Source organism: Arachis ipaensis, chromosome B5 (assembly GCF_059453495.1).
Source record: "Arachis ipaensis isolate K30076 ecotype BB chromosome B5, ASM5945349v1, whole genome shotgun sequence".
In the NCBI taxonomy this organism is placed as follows: Eukaryota; Viridiplantae; Streptophyta; class Magnoliopsida; order Fabales; family Fabaceae; genus Arachis; species Arachis ipaensis.
The window spans coordinates 136,151,507-136,164,220 of NC_142440.1; the positions used below are offsets into that span (position 1 = coordinate 136,151,507).

The window sequence follows — 12,714 nt, forward strand, 5'->3', positions numbered from 1 at the left end:
TATAGGTATCGTACAACATCCCGCCGCAAGAGCTCTCGTGGACCGGTACGCCTGGGTTACCTTAGACGTGAAAGATACCCCTTCCAGGATGACCCTAGAGGAGCTCATGGAATTCTGTCAATCCGATCTACTTTGTGGAGGAGGTCCCGAGGAAGAACGTTATCATGCGTTCGTTCCTGGGGACCAGGAACGGATATGCCATCTAAACTTGAACACCCCCCGAGTTGCTGGTGCACGAAATTGTGATGTCCAGGCTCAAACTATTCCTGGCACGTGAGCAACTTGGTACGCGTAATCGTGATTACACATTCATAATTTGTCACAACTTCGATACAACTAACCAGCAAGTGCACTGGGTCGTCCAAGTAATACCTTACGTGAGTAAGGGTCGAATCCCACGGAGATTGTTGGTATGAAGCAAGCTATGGTCACCTTGTAAATCTCAGTCAGGCAGATATAAGGTGATAATGGTATTTTCGAATAATAATTAATAAAATAGGGATAGAGGTACTTATGTAATTCATTGGTAAGAATCTCAGATAAGCGAATGGAGATGCTTTTCGTTCCTCTGAACCTCTGCTTTCCTGTTATCTTCATCCAATCAGTCTTACTCCTTTCCATGGCTGGCTTTATGTGATACATCACCACTGTCAATGGCTACTTTCGGTCATCTCTCGGGAAAATGATCCAATGCCCTGTCACGGCACGACTAATCGTCTGGAGGCATCACCCTTGTCAATGGCTTCATCTTATCCTCTCAGTGAATAATATGCTCACGCACCCTGTCACGGCACGGCTATTCATCTGTCGGTTCTCGATCATGCTGGAATAGGATTTACTATCCTTTTGCGTCTGTCACTAACGCCCTGCAATCGCGAGTTTGGAGCTCGTCACAGTCATTCAATCATTGAATCCTACTCGGAATACCACAGACAAGGTTTAGAATTTCCGGATTCTCTTGAATGCCGCCATCATTCTAGCTTACGCCACGAAGATTCCGGTTAGGAGATCTAAGAGATATTCATTCTAGCTTATTTCATGTAGAACGGAAGTGTTTGTCAGGCACGTGTTCATAGGGGAGAATGGTAATGAGCGTCACACATAATCATCACCTTCATCACGTTCTTGGGTGCGAATGGATATCTTAGAAGCGAAATAAGATGAATTGAATAGAAAACAGTAGTACTTTGCATTAATCTTTGAGGAACAACAGAGCTCCACACCTTAATCTATGGAGTGTAGAAACTCTACCGTTGAAAATACATAAGTGAAAGGGTCCAGGCATGGTCGAGATGGCCAGCCCCCTAAAGCGTGATCAATAGTCTCCTAAGATGAACTATGGATTAAATTTGAGACCAAAGATGCCTAATACAATAGTAAAAGGTCCTATTTATAATAAACTAGCTACTAGGGTTTACATGAGTAAGTAATTGATGCATAAATCCACTTCCTGGGCCCACTTGGTGTGTGTTTGGGCTGAGCTTGAGTGTTGCACGTGCAGAGGCCATTTGTGGAGTTGAACGCCAGGTTTTGATCCATTTCTGGCGTTCAACTCTGGTTTTGGATCCTTTTCTGGCGCTGGACGCCATATTTGGGTAGAAAGCTGGCGTTAAACGCCAGTTTACGTCGTCTATTCCTGGCCAAAGTATAGACTATTATATATTGCTGGAAAGCCCTGGATGTCTACTTTCCAACGCAATTAGAAGCGTGCTATTTCGAGTTCTGTAGCTCCAGAAAATCCACTTTGAGTGCAGGGAGGTCAGAATCCAACAGCATCAGCAGTCCTTCTTTAACCTCTGAATCTGATTTCTGCTCAAGTCCCTCAATTTCAGCCAGAAAATACCTGAAATCATAGAAAAACACACAAACTCATAGTAAAGTCAAGAAATGTGAATTTAACATAAAAACTAATGAAAACATCCCTAAAAGTAACTAGATCCTACTAAAAACATACTAAAAACAATGCCAAAAAGCGTATAAATTATCCGCTCATCACAATACCAAACTTAAATTGTTGCTTGTCCCCAAGCAACTGAAAATCAAATAGGATAAAAAGAAGAGAATATACTATAAATTCCAAACTATCAATGAAACAGAGCTTCAATCAAATGAGCGGGACTTATAGCTTTTTGCCTCTTGAATAGTTTTGGCATCTCACTTTATCCATTGAGGTTCAGAATGATTGGCATCTATAGGAACTTCAGATTTCGAATAGTGTTATTGACTCTCCTAGTTCAGTATGATGATTCTTGAACACAGCTTCTTTATGAGTCTTGGCCGTGGCCCTAAGCACTTTGTTTTCCAGTATTACCACCGGATACATAAATGCCACAGACACATAATTGGGTGAACCTTTTCAGATTGTGACTCAGCTTTGCTAAAGTCCCCAATTAGAGGTGTCCAGGGTTCTTAAGCACACTCTTTTTTTTTTTGCTTTGGACCTTGACTTTAACCGCTCAGTCTCAAGTTTTCACTTGACACCTACACGCCACAAGCACATGGTTAAGGACAGCTTGGTTTAGCCGCTTAGACCAGGATTTTATTCCTTTAGGCCCTCCTATCCACTGATGCTCAAAGCCTTGGGATCCTTTTTATTGCCCTTGCCTTTTGGTTTTAAGGGTTTTTGGCTTTTTCTGCTTGCTTTTTCTTTTTCTTTCTATTTTTTTTTATTTTTTTCGCCCCTTTTTTTTTCTGCAAGCTTTGTTCTTTGCTGCTTTTTCTTGCTTCAAGAATCATTTTTATGATTTTTCAGATTATCAAATAACATGTCTCCTAATCATCATTCTTTCAAGAGCCAACATATTTAACATTCTTAAACAACAATTTCAAAAGACATATGCACTGTTCAAGCATACATTCAGAAAACAAGAAGCATTGTCACCACATCAATATAATTAAGCTAAGTTCAAGGATAAATTCGAAACTCATGTACTTCTTGTTCTTTTGAATTAAAACATTTTTCATTTAAGAGAGGTGATGGATTCATAGGACATTTATAACTTTAAGACAAATTTACTAACTACTAATGATCATGTAATGAAGACACAAACACAGATAAGCACATAACATAGAAAACGAAAAACAGAGAAAGCAAGAACAAGGAATGAATCCACCTTAGTGATGGTGGCGTTTCCTTCTTGAGGAACCAATGATGTCCTTGAGCTCTTCTATGTCTCTTCCTTGTCTTAGTTGCTCCTCCCTCATTGATTTTTGATCTTCTCTTATTTCATGAAGCATGATGGAGTGCTCTTGATGTTCCACCCTTAGTTGTCCCATATTGGAAATCAATTCTCCTAGGGAGGTGTTGATTTGCTCCCAATAGTTTTGTGGAGGAAAGTGCATTTGAGGCATCTCCGGGATCTCATGGTGATGAGCTTCTTGCGCCTCTTGAGCTCCATTGATGGGCTCTCTTGCTTGTTCCATCTTTTTCTTAGTGATGGGCTTTTCCTCTTTAATGAGGATATCTCCCTCTATGTCAATCCCAGCCGAATTGCATAGGTGGCAAATGAGGTGAGGAAAGGCTAACCTTGCTATGGTGGAGGACTTGTCAGCCACCTTGTAGAGTTCTTGAGGTATAATCTCATGAACTTCCACCTCTTCTCCAATCATGATGCTATGGATCATGATGGCCCGGTCTATAGTAACTTCAGACCGGTTGCTAGTGGGAATGATTGAGCATTGAATAAACTCCAACCATCCTCTAGCTACAGGCTTAAGGTCCAATCTTCTTAGTTGAACCAGCTTGCCTTTGGAGTCAACCTTCCATTGAGCTCCTTCTACACATATGTCCATAAGAACTTGGTCCAACCTTTGATTAAAGTTGACCCTTCTAGTGTAGGGGCGTTCATTTCCTTGCATCATGGGCAAGTTAAACGCCAACCTCACATTCTCCGGACTAAAATCTAAGTATTTCCCCCGAACCATTGTAACATAGTTCTTTGGATCCGGGTTCTTACTTTGATCATGGTTCTTGGTGATCCATGCATTAGCATAGAACTCTTGAACCATTTGGATGCCGACTTGTTGGATGGGATTTGTTAGAACTTCCCAACCTCTTCTTTGAATTTCATGCCGGATCTCTGGATACTCATTTCTTTTGAGTTTGAAAGGGACCTCAGGGATCACCTTCTTCTTGGCCACAACATCATAGAAGTGGTCTTGATGGGCTTTGGAGATGAACCTTTCCATCTCCCATGACTCGGATGTGGAAGCTTTTATCTTCCCTTTCCCCTTTCTAGAGGATTCTCCGGTCTTAGGTGCCATCAATGGTAATGGAAAAACAAAAAGCTTATGCTTTTACCACACCTAACTTAGAATTTTACTCGCCCTCGAGCAATAAAAGAAAGAATAGATGAAGAAGAAGAAGAAATGGAGGAGAGGGAGAGTGGGGAGTGTTTCGGCCATATGGGTGGGTTTGGGTGGGAAATTGGTTTTGAATTTTGAAGGTAGGTGGAGTTTATGAGGTAGGTTTATGGGGAAGAGTGGATGGATGTGAGTGGTGAAGAGGTGATGGGGAAGAGAGTTTGAGGTGATTGGTGAAGGGTTTTTGGGGAAGAGTGTTTATGGGGTTGTGTGAAAGAGAGTGGTGAGAAGGAGTGAGTGGAGGTAGTGGGGATCCTGTGGGGTCCACAGATCCTGAGGTGTTCAAGGATTTACATCCCTGCACCCATTAGGCATGTAAAAATGCCTTTGTACCCAACTCTGGGCGTTCAGCGCCAGGTTGGTGGCCATTTTGGGCGTTCAACGCCCATTTGTGTGCCATTTCTGGCATTGAACGCCAGAACGATGCCTGTTCTGGCGTTCAGCGCCCAGAAGCTGCCCATTTTGGGCGTTCAGCGCCAGAACCATGCTCTGTTCTGGTGCTGAACGCCAGACAGATGCTCCTCCAAGGTGTGATTTTTCTTCTGCTGTTTTTGATTCCGTTTTCAATTTTTATATTTATTTTGTGACTCCACATGATCATGAACCTAAGAAAACATGAGAAACAATAAAAATAAGAATTAGATAAACATTGGGTTGCCTCCCAACAAGCGCTTCTTTAATGTCAATAGCTTGACAGTGGGCTCTCATGGAGCCTCATAGATGTGCAGAGCTTTGTTGAGACTCTCCAACACCAAACTTAGAGTTTGGATATGGGAGTTCAACACCAAACTTAGAGTTTGGTTGTGGCCTCCCAACACCAAACTTAGAGTTTGACTGTGGGGGCTCTGGTTGACTCTGCTTGGAGAGAAGCTTTTTCTGCTTCCTCTCCATGGTTGTAGAGGGAGATCCTTGAGTTTTAAACACAAGGGAGTCCTCATTCCATTGAAGGAATATTTCACCTCTGTCAACATCAATCACAGCTCTTGCTGTGGCCAGGAAAGGTCTTCCTAGGATGATGGATTCATCCTCTTCCTTTCCAGTATCCAGGACTATGAAATCAGCAGGGATGTAAAGGCCTTCAACCTTTACTAACACGTCCTCTACTTGTCCATAAGCCTATTTTCTTGAACTGTCTGCCATCTCTAATGAGATTTTAGCAGCTTGCACCCCATAGATTCCCAGTTTCTCTATTACAGAGAGGGGCATGAGGTTTATTCCTGAACCAAGGTCACACAGAGCCTTAAAGATCATGGTGCCTATGGTACAGGGTATTATGAACTTTCCAGGATCCTGTCTCTTCTGAGGCAATGTCAGTTGATCCAGATCACTTAGTTCATTGATGAACAAGGGAGGTTCAACTTCCCAAGTATCGATGCCAAATAATTTGACATTCAGCTTCATGATTGCACCAAGAAACTTGGCAGTTTGCTCTTCAGTAACGTCCTCATTCTCTTCAGAAGAGGAATACTCATCAGAGCTCATGAAGGGCATAAGGAGGTTCAATGGGATCTCTATGGTCTCTAGATGAGCCTCAGAGTCCTTTGGTTCCTTAGAGGGAAGCTCCTTATTGGTCACTGGACGTCCCAGGAGGTCTTCCTCCTTGGGATTCACGTCCTCTCCTCTCCTCACAGGTTCGGCCATGATGCTTATGTCAATGGCCTTGCACTCTCCTTTTGGGTTCTCTTCTGTATTGCTTGGGAGAGTACTAGGAGGGATTTCAGTGATCCTTTTACTCAGCTGGCCCACTTGTGCTTCCAGATTTCTAATGGAAGACCTTGTTTCATTCATGAAACTTACAGTGGCCTTAGATAGATCAGAGACTAGATTTGCTAAATTAGAAGCATTTTGTTCAGAGTTCTCTGTCTGTTGCTGAGTTGATGATGGAAAAGGCTTGCTATTGCTAAACCTGTTTCTTCCACCATTATTAAAGCCTTGTTGGGGCTTTTGATCCTTCCATGAGAAATTTGGATGATTTCTCCATGTTGAGTTATAGGTGTTTCCATAAGGTTCACCTAAGTAATTTACCTCTGCTATTGCAGGGTTCTCAGGATCATAAGCTTCTTCTTCAGAAGATGCCTCTTGAGTACTGTTGGATGCAGCTTGCATTCCATGCAGACTTTGAGAGATCATATTGACTTGCTGAGTCAATATTTTATTCTGAGCCAATATGGCATTCAGAGTATCAACCTCAAGAACTCCCTTCTTCATAGGCGTCCCATTACTCACAGGATTCCTTTCAGAAGTGTACATGAATTGGTTATTAGCAACCATGTCAATGAGTTCTTGAGCTTCTGCAGGCGTTTTCTTTAGGTGAATGGATCCACCTGCAGAGGTATCCAATGACATCTTAGATAACTCAGACAGACCATCATAGAATATATCCAGGATGGTCCATTCTGAAAGCATGTCAGAAGGACACTTTTTGGTCAACTGTTTGTATCTTTCCCAAGCTTCATAGAGGGATTCACCTTCTTTCTGTCTGAAGGTTTGAACATCAGCTCTAAGCTTGCTCAGCTTTTGAGGAGGACAGTACTTGGCTAAGAAAGCCGTGACCAGCTTATCCCAAGAGTTCAGGCTGTCTTTGGGTTGAGAATCCAACCATAATCTAGCTCTGTCTCTTACAGCAAAAGGGAAAAGCATGAGCCTGTAGACTTCAGGATCTACTCCATTAGTCTTAACAGTATCACATATCTGCAAGAATTCAGTTAAGAACTGAAAAGGATCTTCAGATGGAAGTCCATGAAACTTGCAGTTCTGCTGCATCAGAGAAACTAATTGAGGTTTCAACTCAAAGTTGTTTGCTCCAATGGCAGGAATGGAGATGCTTCTTCCATGTAAATTGGAATTAGGTGCAGTAAAGTCACCAAGCATCTTCCTTACATTATTATTATTATTTTCGGCTGCCATCTCCTTTTCCTGTTCGAAAATTTCTAAAAGGTTATCTCTGGATTGTTGTAATTTAGCTTCCCTTAATTTTCTCTTCAGAGTCCTTTCAGGTTCTGGATCTGCTTCCACAAGAATGTTCTTATCCTTGCTCCTGCTCATATGACAAAGAAGAAGGCACAGAAAAATAATAATAATAATAGAGATCCTTTATACCACAGTATAGGGATCCCTGTGTGAGTAGAAGAAGAGGGGGAGACAAAGAATGTAATATAATGGAAGAAACACAACCGTGAGGATGGCAGAGATGTGAGATGAGATGTTAGGATATGAATGAATAAATAGAATAAGATGGGGGAGGGAGAATTTTCGAAAATAATTTTTGAAAAAGAGTTAGTGATTTTTGAAAATAGTTTTTTTTTGAAAAATGTTAGTATTTTTCGAAAATTTTTAAAATCAAAAATAAAAATAAGAATAATTAGTTAATTAAAAAGAAATTTTTGAAAAAGAAGGAAGATATTTTCGAAAATTAGAGAGAGAGAGTTAGTTAGGTAGTTTTGAAAAAGTTAAGAAACAAACAAAAAGTTAGTTAGTTAGTTGAAACAAATTTGAAAATCAGTTTTGAAAAGATAAGAAGTTAGGAAGTTAGAGAAGATATTTTGAAATCAAATTTTTGAAAAAGATAAGATAAGAAGATATTTTAGAAAGTAGTTTTGAAAAAGATTTGATTTTTAAAATCACAATTAATGACTTGATTCACAAGAAATCACAAGATATGATTCTAGAACTTAAAGTTTGAATCTTTCTTAACAAGCAAGTAACAAACTTGAAATTTTTGAATCAAAACATTAATTGGTGATGTTATTTTCGAAAATTTGATATAAAAATAAGAAAAAGATTTTTGAAAAATATTTTTGAAATTTTCGAAAATAACTAAGAATTTTGAAAAAGATTTGATTTTTGAAAAAGATTTTGAAAAAGATAAGATTTTCAAATTGAAAATTTGATTTGACTCATGAGAAACAATTTGATTTTAAAAAATTTTGAAAAAGTCAATCCAAATTTTTGAATTTGATGAGAGAAAAAGGGAAAGATATTTTTTTGATTTTTGAATTTTTATGATGCAAGAGAAAAACACTAAAAAGATGCAATGCATGAAATTTTTAGATCAAAACATGTGATGCATGCAAGAATGCTATGAGTGTCAAGATGAACACCAAGAACACTATGAATGTCATGATGAACATCAAGAACATATTTTTGAAAAATTTTTAATGCAAAGAAAACATGCAAGACACCAAACTTAGAATTCTTTAATGCTTAGACACTAAGAATTCAAGAATGCATATGATAAACATGAAAAGACACAAAACAAAAAATCATCAAGAGCAAACAAGAAGACTTACCAAGAACAACTTGAAGATCATGAAGAACACCATGAATGCATGAAATTTTCAAAAAATGCAAGATGCATATGCAATTGACACCAAACTTATGATATGACTCAAGACTCAAACAAGAAACAGAAAAATATTTTTGATTTTTTATGATTTTCTAATTTTTTTGGATTTTTTTTTCGAAAATTGTATGAAAAAGAAAAATAAGGATTCCAAAATTTTTAATATGAATTCCAGGAATCTTGCATTCTTAGTCTAAAGCTTCAGTCCAGGAATTAGACATGACTCACTAGCCAGCCAAGCTTTCAATGAAAGCTCCGGTCCAAAACACTAGACATGGCCAATGGCCAGCCAAGCTTCAGCATGTAATTCAGATATGACATGCCTGATATACTCATTACCAAAGGAATAGACATGGCTTTACAGCCAGCCAGGCTTCAACATGCTTCATGAAATACTAGAATTCATTCTTAAAAATCCTTGAAAAGAAAATATATTTTTGAAAACATTTTTATTTTAAAACCCTCTTTTTTTTTTGAAAATATTTTTATTTTTTTCGAAAACAGATGAGATAATTTTAGAAATATGTTTGAAAAATTTTTGAAAATAAAATAAAAAGAAAATTACCTAATCTGAGCAACAGGATGAACCGTCAGTTGTCCAAACACGAACAATCCCCGGCAACGGCGCCAAAAACTTGGTGCACGAAATTGTGATGTCCAGGCTCAAACTATTCCTGGCACGTGAGCAACTTGGTACGCGTAATCGTGATTACACATTCATAATTTGTCACAACTTCGATACAACTAACCAGCAAGTGCACTGGGTCGTCCAAGTAATACCTTACGTGAGTAAGGGTCGAATCCCACGGAGATTGTTGGTATGAAGCAAGCTATGGTCACCTTGTAAATCTCAGTCAGGCAGATATAAGGTGATAATGGTATTTTCGAATAATAATTAATAAAATAGGGATAGAGGTACTTATGTAATTCATTGGTAAGAATCTCAGATAAGCGAATGGAGATGCTTTTCGGTCATCTCTCGGGAAAATGATCCAATGCCCTGTCACGGCACGGCTAATCGTCTGGAGGCATCACCCTTGTCAATGGCTTCATCTTATCCTCTCAGTGAATAATATGCTCACGCACCCTGTCACGGCACGGCTATTCATCTGTCGGTTCTCGATCATGCTGGAATAGGATTTACTATCCTTTTGCGTCTGTCACTAACGCCCTGCAATCGCGAGTTTGGAGCTCGTCACAGTCATTCAATCATTGAATCCTACTCGGAATACCACAGACAAGGTTTAGACTTTCCGGATTCTCTTGAATGCCGCCATCATTCTAGCTTACGCCACGAAGATTCCGGTTAGGAGATCTAAGAGATATTCATTCTAGCTTATTTCATGTAGAACGGAAGTGTTTGTCAGGCACGTGTTCATAGGGGAGAATGGTAATGAGCGTCACACATAATCATCACCTTCATCATGTTCTTGGGTGCGAATGGATATCTTAGAGGCGAAATAAGATGAATTGAATAGAAAACAGTAGTACTTTGCATTAATCTTTGAGGAACAACAGAGCTCCACACCTTAATCTATGGAGTGTAGAAACTCTACCGTTGAAAATACATAAGTGAAAGGGTCCAGGCATGGCCAAGATGGCCAGCCCCCTAAAGCATGATCAATAGTCTCCTAAGATGAACTATGGATTAAAACTGAGACCAAAGATGCCTAATACAATAGTAAAATGTCCTATTTATAATAAACTAGCTACTAGGGTTTACATGAGTAAGTAATTGATGCATAAATCCACTTCCTGGGCCCACTTGGTGTGTGTTTGGGCTGAGCTTGAGTGTTGCACGTGCAGAGGCCATTTGTGGAGTTGAACGCCAGGTTTTGATCCATTTCTGGCGTTCAACTCTGGTTTTGGATCCTTTTCTGGCGCTGGACGCCATATTTGGGTAGAAAGCTGGCGTTGAACGCCAGTTTACATCATCTATTCTTGGCCAAAGTATGGACTATTATATATTTCTGGAAAGCCCTGGATGTCTACTTTCCAACGCAATTGGAAGCGCACCATTTCGAGTTCTGTAGCTCCAGAAAATCTACTTTGAGTGCAAGGAGGTCAGAATCCAACAGCATCAGCAGTCCTTCTTTAACCTCTGAATCTGATTTCTGCTCAAGTCCCTCAATTTCAGCCAGAAAATACCTGAAATCACAGAAAAACACACAAACTCATAGTAAAGTCCAGAAATGTGAATTTAACATAAAAACTAATGAAAACATCCCTAAAAGTAACTAGATCCTACTAAAAACATACTAAAAACAATGCCAAAAAGCGTATAAATTATCCGCTCATCAGTTGCCGACTGGATCTGGCTGTATAAATCACTGTTTACCAGCCTAGGGGTTCGTATCCCCTTCTCCCCCTTTCATACGGCGCTTCTAAACCGGTGTGATGTGGTGCCGTCACAACTACATCCGAACAATTAGGCCTCCATCCAGTGATTCGAGATGGTGTGTGAATATTTGGAGCTGCCGGTCTCAGTGGAAGTTTTTCTATGGTTCTTCGTTTTGACGAATCCTTCTAAAGAAGAGAGAGCCAAGAAAGGGTACATGTCTTTTTGGGCAACCCAAGGTAGACGGATCTTCGGGTTGTTCGAAGATTCCTATCATGGCTTTAAGGAGAAATACTTCAAGGTGCGGCCCGTTGAAGGTCAACATCCGTTCTGGCTGACCTTAGAGGGTGAGCGCCGTATCCCGACCTATTGGAGCTTTGGTGCCGGGGCCAATGCCTTCACGAAGGTGACTTACAAGGGCTTGACCCAACAAAATAAAAACGTTGCCGACATACTGTCGGCTATTTTTGGTAAAAACAATGTCAACCTTCACCTTAATGGGTGATCATGATATGGGTAGGGCTTATATAGGTAAGTAGTCGGCTGGCCGTAGTTTCCCCGTTTCTTATGCTTGATTTGTTTGCTTGCTTAGTGTCTTGCTTAACGAACTCTTATATGTTTCCTTGTTTCAGTGTCCATGGCTGTGAGCAAGTTGGACTTGATAATCTGTTTTCGATGTTCCTCCCTGGAAATAGTGACGAAAGCTCTACCACTCGCACCAATGATCCTCCGCACTCCCTCGCTTTCGAAGTGCAGTCCCAAACTCCTTAGGGGGAGGGGATCGGCACAAGCACTGGTCTGACTCCCCGACCAGAGGTTCTGTAAGAGGAAATCAACCTCGAGCCCGGAGGGGGTGCTCACTGTGATGGAAAGGAACTTCGATGCCAAGACCTTCATCAATTCGCAACTCCTGCCCGACACTGAGGAGTTCTTTCATGGTGGGGACCTCGCCTCTCAGGCAAAGTGGGTGTATCGTACTTTGCTCTGGGCTGCCGCTGTAGCGAGGAAGGCAGAACCTGTCCTGGCTAGTGCTCGGACTCTGGATGGCAAGCTCCAAGCGGCCGTTAAGTTTGTGGAGAAGTTAAAACTAGAGGTGGAATCGGTGAAGACCCAGCTGGTTGCTTTTGAGGAGAAAGTGAAGACCTCCGACGAGACGGTTACACGGCTCATTGAGCGGGAGCTCACTTTGGAGAGTTAGCTCAATGCTGCTCATGGCCGGGTAAAGGAATTGGAGAAGGAACGTGACGATGCCGTCTCGTTGGCAAAAACTGTTAAGGCTGAGGTTTCTTTTTTGAAGAAGAAGAATAAAGAAACCGTGAGGCATGCTCGAAACGCTATTGGGGCCATCGAAGAAGCGATTAAGGCCCAGGTGAAATTGCTGGCTTCGGATTTCGATGTCTCTGCTGTTGGTGCTTTCAAGACCATCAAGGATGGCAAGATTGTCGACCTCGTGAGGAAGTGATATGTATTTACTTGTGCTTTTTGGGCCGTTTGGCTTTGTAATGTTTTGGATTTTGGAATTCTCGATAGTTTAGGAGTAAACTAGTTTCCGTTTTGCTTATCGAACGACGATTTGTCAGGCCATCTTGAGGCTTTATTTTTAATCATTAGTTAGCCTGGCTTTAATTTGATAGCCGTTGACTAACAATTTCGGTTTTGTTGGCTCCTGGGG

General features: G+C 40.7%; 1 non-coding gene and 1 pseudogene across 1 annotated transcript; both read left to right on the forward strand.

Moving 5' to 3' along the window:
* The first annotated feature begins 6,762 nt into the window (after window positions 1-6,762).
* On the forward strand, window positions 6,763-6,870 carry LOC148565891 (small nucleolar RNA R71). The gene has a single exon (XR_015884253.1). It is a non-coding gene; the product is annotated as a small nucleolar RNA R71 (small nucleolar RNA).
* Window positions 6,871-11,977: 5,107 nt separating this feature from the next.
* Window positions 11,978-12,504, forward strand: LOC148565892 (uncharacterized; annotated as a pseudogene).
* The last annotated feature ends 210 nt before the right edge of the window (window positions 12,505-12,714 follow it).